The 11,912-nt window shown below is 34.6% G+C and overlaps 1 long non-coding RNA gene across 1 annotated transcript; it reads right to left on the minus strand.

Annotated features, from left to right (window-relative positions):
- Positions 1 to 582: 582 nt before the first annotated feature.
- LOC136038095 (uncharacterized) lies at positions 583 to 7,277 on the minus strand. Its single transcript, XR_010620127.1, has 2 exons — positions 7,103 to 7,277; positions 583 to 1,246 (listed from the first exon to the last, which is right to left on the minus strand). It is a non-coding gene; the product is annotated as an uncharacterized LOC136038095 (long non-coding RNA).
- Positions 7,278 to 11,912: the final 4,635 nt, after the last annotated feature.

Below are 11,912 nucleotides of genomic sequence, written 5' to 3' on the forward strand. Positions count from 1 at the left end.
GTTTCTGACTAAGCACCTTGTTAAATTGCGATCTCTGATCTGAGGTTAATTCGCCACATAAAACTTTGCAAGTGCAATTAATTAAGGTTAAATCAACAAAATGCCGACATAAAAGATACATTGTCTCTTTAGGATACTTTAAAGAGCCAGAAATAAAACAGTTGTTTAATCTACCCGAGTAAATGATTGTTTTCACATTCAAAGCGCTCTTTGGCAGAACCACGAATAAACCTTTTCTGAGGCATATCCCCCATTTTAGTAACTATGGAGGCAATGGGCCTTTGTGGCCTCGAATACAACTCAGTTTAGACCACCCATAGCAATAATAATAATTATAGCGCATAACTGGATAAGTATATGATCTCATACGTTATGCGTTGCCGTAACTGAAATTGTCTCAAATTCAGTTGAGATAAATATTTTTTCCGTTAATTATTTTACCAATTGGGTTGATTTAATTGTTATCCACTAATAAAATAATTTGAGTTCAAAAAATAGTAACAAAAAAAAACTATTTTGGGTAGAATAGCCAGTGAGTCCTTAGTAATCTAACCTTAAAATTCTATAGAGATACAATTATAACTGCTTCAGAATAAATTTATAAGAACAGCATAACAACTTTACAAAATACACGATTAGAACAAACATTCCTCTAAAAGCAAATTTTAAAACGCATTAGCATATAACTTAACCGAAAGCCTAACAAAAACTGCCACAGTAGACTTACTAAAAATCAGAATAGAATGCACTAACACAACTATGCTACTCTGTTACATTTTAAGTAGAAAGTTTCTCTTTCTTAAGTTTCTCTTTTTTAAACTGATGCTTAATTAGCGAGTCGTTCATTCAATATATCCTTTTCAGTTCGCAATATAGTATTTACTTCTTCCAAAATCTCACATTCCAATTCCAATTGTTCTCCCAAAGAATTTAAAATATGGGCGTGTTGAAGCTCCCCCTTAATATTAGCGAGTCGTTCATTCAATATATCCTTTTCAGTTCGCAATATAGTAATTTTTTCTTCCAAAATCTCCTTGTCAGAATTAACAAGTTCCTTCAGCAGAGTAATTTTATTTTGCAATGCTGAAATAGACTCATTTAAAATATGGGCGTGTTGAAGCTCCCCGTTTAATTGAAATATTTGAAGCTTGAGTTCAAAGTTCTTCAGATCTTCCCTGACTTCTTTCAGCTTTTCTATTAGCTTGACTTTGTCCTGCAGGTGTTGCTTCATTGCAGAAATTTGTTCCTGAAATAGTAGGACACATAAAATAGATACCCAAGACTGGGAATGAAAACGAGTGAATAGAGAAATGCGTCTATGAAAGAAACTGACAGAAAAAAAAGCGGGAACAGTCACCACGAGCTCTCCTCTGCTTCAGTTTTTTTGTCACTAAAGAAGTATGGAAAGGAAGAATTAGACAAGAACAGAAAGGAAAGGGAAGACGAAAACTAAACGAAACGACTAGAGAAGAGAACGAAAAGAAAATTGACAGACCACTTTTTCGACACGTAAATTTTAGCTTTTGAATTTTACGGGATAGGTATTTTAATAGGCCTTTCACTTTTACAAATAGATTTTTCCACAGACCTATAATTTGTCAAATAAGTTTACCAGCACATCGACCAAATTTTAGCTCTTAGATTAATTATTGAGAAGTCTGAATCATCAGATTCCTTTAGTCTCCAGCGTTATAAATTACATAAAGGCATTCAGACAAAACAACCAGGTTTTCTTGATTGTCAAAACCATTCAAGTTTACATTTTATTGGTGAGTTATGCAAAACTATTCAGGACAATGTAAGATAAGCTACAACTTCTTCGAGTTTAGGATAGAGAGCGAGGCTTTGGAGTCCTATCATACTTAGGTTCCTTTCTACGATCATAATAATCTTATATATTTTTTATCTAAATTAAAGGATGTTTATTTTCGTAGAAAGAAATAAAATAATGAGATATAAGTTTTTAAGTGAAAAATTATCAGGGTTGTCGCTCTTTGGACTTTTGTCCAAGACTTTGAGATGACTATTCTGAACTGTCTCGTATGAGCAATTTTTTTAGAACAATTCAGGATCCTGATGAACATCGGATCCTAATTCTCAGGGAGAAAATTAGACCCAATTCTACTCTGACCTGTGGTCTAAGAATTATGATGATAACATTATCGGAGTTCTTCCTTCAAAGTCCTACTGGTCAGCTAAAACTCAACAGATCTCAACAGAGTTAAGTTCGATAAAATCTACTTCCTCTTCCTGCCTCCTTCCCAAAAGGCAGGTGAGTTATGCCAAAGTATGCAGGACAATGTGGATCGGGGCTTAGGGATCCTGTCTTGAATTGCTGTCTTTCTATGATCATAATATTGAAATAAAAAATCTGATCAGAACGATGTAAGACCAGAGGAACAAAAAAGAACCTAATCTGTAACCTTGGCTTAGTTTGCCACAAAAGTACTCTTGCTTTTCTGTCCTACAAATGTCAGATCCTTTTAATTATTTTTATTTGAGAAAGGTTTTCGTGGTCTATTTTGGCTTAAAAGCCAAATTTTTACTTAAAATTTTTAAGTAATTTAATTAATTTTTACTTAAAAGCAACAAAAGAAAAAACTGTTTTGTCTAAATAATATTCAGTTTTGCCAAATCGAGGGTCTGGGATCCGCAGCCGAATTTTCTAGTTGCCAGTCTAAGCTAAACCTTAAAAAACTAGAGGACATGGAACCAGTTCAGGTGTGAATTTTAATTCAATATAAAAAATACTTTATTTCGGGAGGCAGTCTAGGCATTCAGAATAATATGATTCAACAGCCTTAAGGTTAACTAACAACTATTCATAAAGTAGTTTACTTATTTAACCTCCATAAACAACCACATCCACAGTTGTTGTTTTTTTTTTTGGGGGGGGGGGCAATTTCTTATGTGTATGGGGGGATAAAAGAAAATTCACAAAATAAGTGAATCAAATTAAAAATGGAAAACTAGTAGGAAATTACAATAATTTTACTTTTCTTTATGGGGACCGTAGCCACTGGATTCCTTCATAGGTGTCTGCATCCAAAAAAAACTATTAAACAGTACTGAGGGCACGCTTATCAGTTTGAGTTTATGTATTTAATTTGCAAAACGAGGACTCAAATTAATTTGTGAAACTTGATTCTAATTTGTATATTTTTGAATATCCTTAAGGATACTGAAATGCGCTTGAAACTAAAATCAAAACTGTTTTTCGGCAAGCACAACGTCCAAGTGACTATTCCTGAATTTAAACAATGTCATAATTAATGTTCACTAATGGTATTACTACAACTGTCATTACTGTTGTCTTTAGTACTGTTGGATATTATTGTTTCTTGGATTTCTTTTCTTATGGATTGCTATGATAGTGATTTTTTTTTAACTGGAAGCAAAGCGTTATTTTTTTGCTTTTTAGAAAAACAAGTGAAGTTTCTTTTTTTTTGAAAATATACTTCGGCATTACAAGTTAACAATTGATGAAAAGGGAACAAAAAGTAAAGGATGCTAACAAATTTGGTCATTTTTATACAGCCGAGTAATATATATAGACATTAGCTGTGGGGGAGACGCAATTGCTACGTTAGCTAATAGAACGTTTGAAGAGGACGTTAAACGATGAGTGGGATGGTATTTCACATGTATTGTTACTATGAGTAGCTAGTTTAGGAAAGGAATCTCTCCCCACGATTACCCAAGATTGAAAGCAGCAAAACTGAAAACTAAAAACAATATTATAGCATTGAAAACATCAATGTTGTAAAAATCGTGAATGAATTTTGTTCTTGCTTTTTTCATTAGAGAATTACCAATGAAACGGAGATATCATCCAGTTCGACAAAAGAAAGGAAAAGCTTAAGATCAGGGGCACAATTGGAGGAATACCCAAAAGAATTATGAAAACTGCCTTAAAATAATCATGCATGCTTTACTGTCTCATTGACCAAGGTGCATTGCCTCACTTTGCCAACACCCTACTTCTTGATGGATTAATATACAGCCCACTTTATACAATCTCATTATATTTGGAATAGTGGACAGCGAACAGAAACGGCCCTTAATCGACGAATAAAGGAGTAATACTAGTGCGAAGTACATGTATATAGATAAAGTGGGCTGTTTTTTATCCACCAGGATGAGGAGGGGGGCTAAGTCAATTAATGTTCCTTTAGGAATAAGATAAGCAAGTGTTCATGATTGTTAGGGGTTTTCAGATTGTATTAGAATTTTCTTCAATTGTGGTTCAGATGTTGACCATTATAGAAACCAAACTGTGATATTTACTTCAATTACTTAAGCTAATAAATAATTAGCTGTCAAAAATCTAGTAGATAATTAACAAAAATAGAATTTTGAATAGATTTACTCCTTTCGTGAAGGGAATTCAGTTAAGGTAACGAAAAAGGTACAGAATACGGTACTAGAGTTTTGAAGTCCCTACAACCGGCGCTGATCTTTGTTTCATGAACCTTCAGCCGGGAAGTGCAACGAAGCGGGGAGAGGCGGGGCCAACCATCCTAAAATTTTGTACAGCCTTTCCGTTCACCTTTCCCACATTTTCCATGTACCCATCCAACATTTCGTGGAAACGAACTGCAATAAGGAGCGACCCGGCTCAAAAGTAACCAGACTGTAAAAAACGAAATTTTGCTACCAATAGATAAATCAAAAGAATTGGATTTTAATGCTGATTTTCAATATATAATTCTTATCGAGTTTAGCTGTACCCATCAAAATTTGTAAGTCTGAGAAAATTTGCCTTATTTTCGAAAACAGGGGAAAACACCCCCTAAAAGTTTCATAATCTTAATTAAAGTCACGTTATGTGATCACGTCATCAGATTTAGCGTATCATATAACCCTACTGTAGAGGTTTTATGGTCCTATCTGTAAAAATGTAAAATTTTGTTGTTGTTGCTTTTTTTGCCAGAAGAAAGATCACGGATGCGTGTTTATTCGGTTTTTTTTTTCCAGGAGTGATCGTATCGACACAATGGTCCTAGAATGCCACGAAAGGACTCATTGTAAGATAAATTAAAAGTTCTAATGACCTTTTTAAGTTACCAAAAACTTGGAGGGCAACAATCCCCCCCATGCTAATTTTTTATCAGAGTTACCGGATCAAAATTTTGAGATAGCCATTTTGTTCAACATAGTCGAAAAATCTAATAACCATGTCTTTGGGGACGACTTAATCCCCCACAGTCCCCGAAGGAAGGGCTGCAAGTAATGAACTTTGCCCATTGTTTACATATAGTATTGGTTATTGGGAAGTATACAGACCTTTTTTTGACTTGATATTTACTGAATTACTTAAGTACGAATTGAATTGAAGTATGAATTTACTTCATATTTAATTGAATTAAGTATGAATTGAATTGAACTGAATTGAAGTGATATTTACTTCAATTACTTAATCTAATAAATAATTAGCTGTCAAAAATCTAGTAGATAATTAACCAAAATAGAATTTTTTCTCACAATGGAGTTTTTTTAAGAAGCTTATTTTTAAACTTTTGGTTTCTATGGAATCTTTTACCTTTTGGGACCCCTTAAAGGCTCAAAATGGAATCTCCCCCAGAAGCAATTATTGAATCATGAAAGAAAAAAAAGGCATCAAGCAATGTATTCATTTTCATCCTAGCTAAATAATGTTGAAAACTGCAAATTTATCCACAAATCTGTTACCCCGCAAAGGTGTCTCTCCGCCCTTTACCTGCTGAAATTATTTTTTCCATAACCTAGCCAAACCGAATGGTTAGCGCTCCAGACTTGAAACCCCGAGGTCAGGGGTTCAAGTCCTGGTGTCACTGGTTATTTGGTTTGGGACGGGGTCAATGGTGTGACTCGGTAAGCTCAGTCGGAGTCGAACCAGCTGTAAATGGGTACCTAGAGAAATCTCGGGGGGGGGGACACGGGAAGCGTCGAATGATTTACCCCGACCCACCATTGCACCCCTCCCGAAGGCATCGAAACAGGAGGTCGGTACCTGCACAACGCAGACCATTGGTCAGCATGCGACAAAAAAGGATAACCAAGCCCATGTGCCTGACCCTCATTCGGCTACCATTGGTTTAATCAAATTAAAATGATTTTAATTGCTATTTGTTCAATCTAGTCTTATCCAGAAAAGGGTGCGCTCAGACAGCGCTCCCAACAGGAGTAAGCAGCAAAGGTTTGGGAAAATTCTAGTTAATTGACTTCTTGCTATCTCGGAAAGGCTTTAGGTTAGAAAAATGAAACTTTCAGGGATGGGTCTACAGGTTAAAGTATGTCCCGGGAAGGTATTTTAAAATACCCATCTCCACTCCTTCTCCCTCTATAGGGCCCTGAAATTTGTCTACATGACAGATCTGTACCTATTGAAACTTTGACAAAATAACATTTACCTTAATTTTCAGTTACTAGTTGCTTTTTCTCGGCCTTTAGTTCTGAAAATGCAATTCCTGTTATTTGAGTAGAATTTTGAGCCATATCAATGTTTTTTTTTGTTGTTTTTTTTCAAAATTTAGGAAATGTAGCCTATTTGCATATCTTTAAAACCTTATAAAATGGAATTGAGCGACGTTATGAAGCTGAAAGCAATTTTGTTGTACTTCAATGAAACAGAGGATCTATTTTGCAAGGTTTCACTTTTATAAAACACATACTTATAAAGGTTTTATACTTTTAATGGTCAGGGCCCTCTAGAGGGAGAAGGAGTGGAGGTAGTTGCTTCAAAATACTTTCCCGGGACATACTTTAGTCTGTAGGTTCATCCCTGAAAGTTTCATTGATTCAAAGACTTTCAGAAAAGTAGCTGCCACAATATCCCACTTATCTGGCTTGAGAATTTTAGGCTTTTATGTAGCCTATTTGCTGCCTTTTAAAGGAACCCCGCCATGTGAACCTTACAGAAATTCCACAATCTTAGAGAATCTCATCCCTTTGCAATTGTATTTACAATTTTTTTTTAATACATCTGTCAGGTGTTCGATCTCTTTCTTACCATACAACATTTTTAACCAAATCTAAAGTAAAGGCCTCATCTCTGTATCCCTAGCCAAATATAATAAATTAAATAACATCCAAAACAATTTAAGCCTGAAATAAAACTCACCCTTCAGTTGTTATGTTAAAAACTTATTTTTTCTTCAAACTTCGATTTAAGACTGGATTGAAATATTCCAAGTTTCTTTAAAAATCTATCCATTCATATGACGAATCCTCAGTGGAGTTGAAAAAATTGCACTCGTCACTGCAATATCTAACTGAACAAAATAACATGATTCCAATTTGACATAAGCATGAATGTGATTATTGTGTTATAAGCTATCAAATTTATTTTATACAAATTGAGTGAGCCATTGGCAGGCATTTGCGGGGTTTTTAAGGGGGTGGTTAGTTTTAGAAAATGTGAATTGTGCATAAAATTTAGATAATTGCTGGCATAAATTGGAAAATCTTTGGAAAATGGGAGATGGGGTACGAAACCAATCCTGGCAGAACAAATTCGTTTGAGTTGTCTATCAATTCAAACCAATCAATCGAGCAAAAAAATACCTACCATATTTTAAGCATCTGCATAATCGACTGAAAATAAACAAACGAGTTCAAATTCACAAATAGCGTATATTGAGGGCGAGAAGGCAAGGGAGGCATTTCTCTCAAATCACTTTGACTCTTAAAAAGGGCACTATAAATTCCAATTTAAAATCAATTGAGGTCCATCTGAATTTATTACGACCATCCATTAAAAAAACATTATATGCCTCATGGGCATAGCTTAAAGCCCTTCCCCAGGCTCTGGGGGGGGGGGAAGGGTTGCCAACCTGGAGGCATTGTTACATTTTTTTTGGACTATTTGAAACAAAACTACCATCGCACAATTTGAACCAGATTCGTTTGCTGAAAAGAGGGGTAGGCTAGTTGGGGGATAGTTGAATTCCATAACTATTGACAGTTAAGAGGGAACTAGAACTTCCAATTTCAAATAAATGATCCACCTCTAAACTTTATACAATCATCCATTTCATAGGAACCTTAAACACCCCAGAAGGATAACTCATAACTGCCCCCCTTAGGCTCTGGGCACTTCTATCAAACCCAAAAGCCATGTCATATGATCTTTGGACTATTTTGAATAAAAGAACTGGCTCAAAACTTCTATTGGATGTATCTTGGGAAAACATGTCGTTTTTCTTGTGGGAAGGGGTGGGGGGTTGCTGCGCTCTAGTCACTTTGACTCTTTAATAGGGCAGTAGAACTTCTAATTAACAACCCTGTGAGTCCCCTCCACATTATATACGACCACCTTATCTATAAGAACCTTATATGCCCCCAGTTTATAACTAACAACCCTTGCCCTGAGATTCATTGGGGGGGGGGGGGATTGTCTTCCTAACAGACATAATTTCATGACTCTTCGACTACGATAAACAAAATGGTTATCTCCAAATTTTGATTACAGGTGTTAAGGGAGAGGGGGGGACTGGTTGCTCGAAAATCACTTTGACTGTTAAAAAGGGCACCATAACTTGTATTTTCAAATCAAATGGACCAATTTGAAGCTTATACGACCGTCCAGTCCATAATAAGCTTGTATGCCCTCATGGTATAACTTACAACCCTATCCCTAGAGTGTTGGGGGGTTGTGTCAACCTTAGAGGATTATTTTATGTTCTTTGGACTGTTTTGAAAAAAATTGTTACCTCATAATTTCAATCTGATGCGTTTTGTGAAAAGAAGGGCTGCTGGGAAAGGAGGAGGGCTCTGAATGCCATCCGTCACTTTTGACGCTTAAAAAAGAACTAGAGCTTATAATTTTCAACCAAATGAGCCTCTTTTAAAGTTAAACAACTACCTCTTCCATAAAAACTTTAAATACCCCGGGGCATAACCCCCAACTTTTGCCCCCAGGCTCTCGTGGTTTGTATCATCCACAAAAACCTTTTTATATGATCTTCGGACTATTTTGAATAAAATGACAGTATCAAAATTTTATTCGAAAATTTTGGGAAAGACGAGGTGTGGGGGGGTAGCTTCCCTTTCGTCACTTTGTATCTTAAAGAGGACACTAGAAATTCTGATTACCGATTCAATGATCCCCCAATGCAGTATATACGACCAACCTTTTTATAAAAACCCTTCAACTACTATGAACAAAATTGCTCTATTCAGATGTTAATTGGATGTCTTTGGGGAATGATGAGCGTTGGGACGGGGATTGGTTGCCATCAGATCACTTTGGACTCTTAAAAAGGGAACCATAATTTCCAACTTCAAATCAAATGAGCCTCATCTGAGTAGTGAGGGCTTTTTGGATTTACAATGATCTATATCCACTACTCTTTTCTTCCCTAATTATTTAAGATCACGGAGACGTTTCACAGCGATTCATTCAAGACGAAGGGTTTTCCAACCTTTTCCCTGTATAATAACTTTTCAAACAAAAAATAACCATTGTTTTTATTTGAACAGTAGAAACTTGCCATTGCTTTCTTGGAGAGTAGATATAAACTTCTTCAAAACATTAGAAAAATAGTCCTTCTTAGAGAATCTTTAGAAATATTTTCTTAGAGATACTAGTGGTGGTGAATATTGCCAGAGTAAGATCTTCAGAGTTGATATTACGCAAAGAGAATGCGAACCTAAAAATTTTAGTTTATAACGGAGGGTAACTTCTTGCTACTGCTGCTGGTAACATGTAACTAATCGGTAGATCCTATCACCATTTTTCTGGTATTAGTATTCAAATGAAGACAAGAAGAAGACAAGAAGAAGACAAGCTTATTCCACCACCAATGTCATTTCCCATATTCTATCTACCTGCCAAACCTGCAATAGTGCAATAATAGACAATGAAATCGTAAGTAAATTAAAAAGGGCTTTGACAAAAATATCGCCAAGAAATATAATAAATTGATGAAAAACAAAGCACAAGCAAAGGTTACTACTGCCATCAGGAGTTTACCCACAAATATGAAATTCTGCAATACATCAATTCTAAACATAAAACAAAGTATTCTTAATTATTACCCTAAGTAAAAAGGCTAATGGACGCCCAATAAATAAGTGGGTATAGTATAGCACCTGAAAATGGAATGATAAATTGTAGGCATAGCATATCAAAAATTGCAAATCACAAACATAGCACAGCATAAATACATAACTGCAAATTTAGCATAAAATATCATATTCACTTGCTTACACACACTAGGGCAGATTTTGTTGGTTACGTCCCCTAGGCGTAATGTTTGTCCGACTAGTCTCCGTCGACAAATTTACACATTATAAATTAAAACGTCACTTTTGGAGAGTACAAAAACACAAGATATTTTTATACAAGCATAAAAATCATCAGCAGCACATCCGGGTTGGATTGCTAGCAAATATGCGTTCCATTTAAAATTAAAACAGTGCCATTAAAATCAATCAACGATAAATTAGAAATAAATAATAATACAATTAAAAACTGAACGCCTTACAATTTTTGAAACATCCTTATTAATAGTTTATACAATCAATACTTGTCAAGTTAAATAATTCTGCTTCAAAACTGAAAATACAGTGAATTGATTTCAGCAATTCATCGATAATCAATAAATTTGTAAGAAAATTGAAGCGTTCAGTGTGGACAAAACTGATTATCAAAATATTCTAAAATTATCACAATTCTGCTTAAAGTGCTGAAGCACAATAAACTAAAACAATTTATTCCTAAAAGGCTGGTTCAAGCTGTTAAAATTTAGTAATATTCTTTTAGTAATTTAGTAATTTTCCAATAAAAATTTAGACAAAAGCCAAATTACAAATAGCTTTCGTGTGACAATATTAATTTAAGATTTAGAGAAACAAGATCAATTCTCAATTTGTGTGTTATGGGATGGAGAAAATTTAACGGGAGGAATTAAAATGCTTATTCTAAAAATGCATATATGACCCTTATAATTTGTAATTTGGCTGATTGAGTGATACCCAGTTTTGCTTTACGCTGTATATGTAGATAAACAAACAAAGACTTAAAAACAATATTATTAATAACTCTGCTCTTGCAAGTTCATGTGGGATTTTAAGATGCGTTTCGGCTGTTCTAATTCAATAAGCGGTATGTTATACAACATTAGTTTTATATGAAAACCAAAAAATGAAGAATGTGTTCCAATTTTGCACCTGTAGTTTGTATGAGGATGGATTGATGACATTCAAGAAACGATAAAATTTAATTTTGATGTCAAATGCTCTTATTTGTGTATTACGGGATTATTACGGGAAGTAGGAAAAGAAGACGCAACACATTTTCATAAAATATACTTTAGTACTGTAGAACCGAATAAGTTAGGAAATAACTGATACAATCAATCGAATCAACTGACTGGCGGAATGGGACGTATAACCAATTTTTACCAGCAATTTCACGCAACAACTTTTTAATTACTAGAGCCAATATTTGGTAGCTCAGATAGAAAAAGACAGGATAAATAAATCTATTTTTGTTTTTTACGGAAATATAATTTGAGATATACAGTTTTATTTCGAAATATAATTTTGATTTCTTAGTTTATGGTTTTAGTTTATTGTACTACTGGAAAACCTATTGCACCAGCACTCGAGTAAAAAAAGATAATAATAATACTAATAAAAACAAAAAACAATCCAGGCATATATATCAAAATCTACCACCTTTGGGCTGGAACGACATGAAAAATGGAAAACAGCTTTAGAAACGAGATATTATTACGAACTACTTACTTATCAATACTGTTGTAACTTACTTAAAGGTAATTCTGGCTAACAATCCGTGTCTCTTGTACAAGAAATTATTTTGAATTGCTGAAACCCTCTGGTGGCAAAAAAGATAAAATCAAGCCTAAAACTTGCTGATTATGCAAAGCGAATTTTAGCTCTGTTTATATATTCAATTTTCTATT

The sequence above is a fragment of the Artemia franciscana genome, chromosome 17 (genome assembly GCF_032884065.1).
Source record: "Artemia franciscana chromosome 17, ASM3288406v1, whole genome shotgun sequence".
NCBI classification, from domain to species: Eukaryota; Metazoa; Arthropoda; class Branchiopoda; order Anostraca; family Artemiidae; genus Artemia; species Artemia franciscana.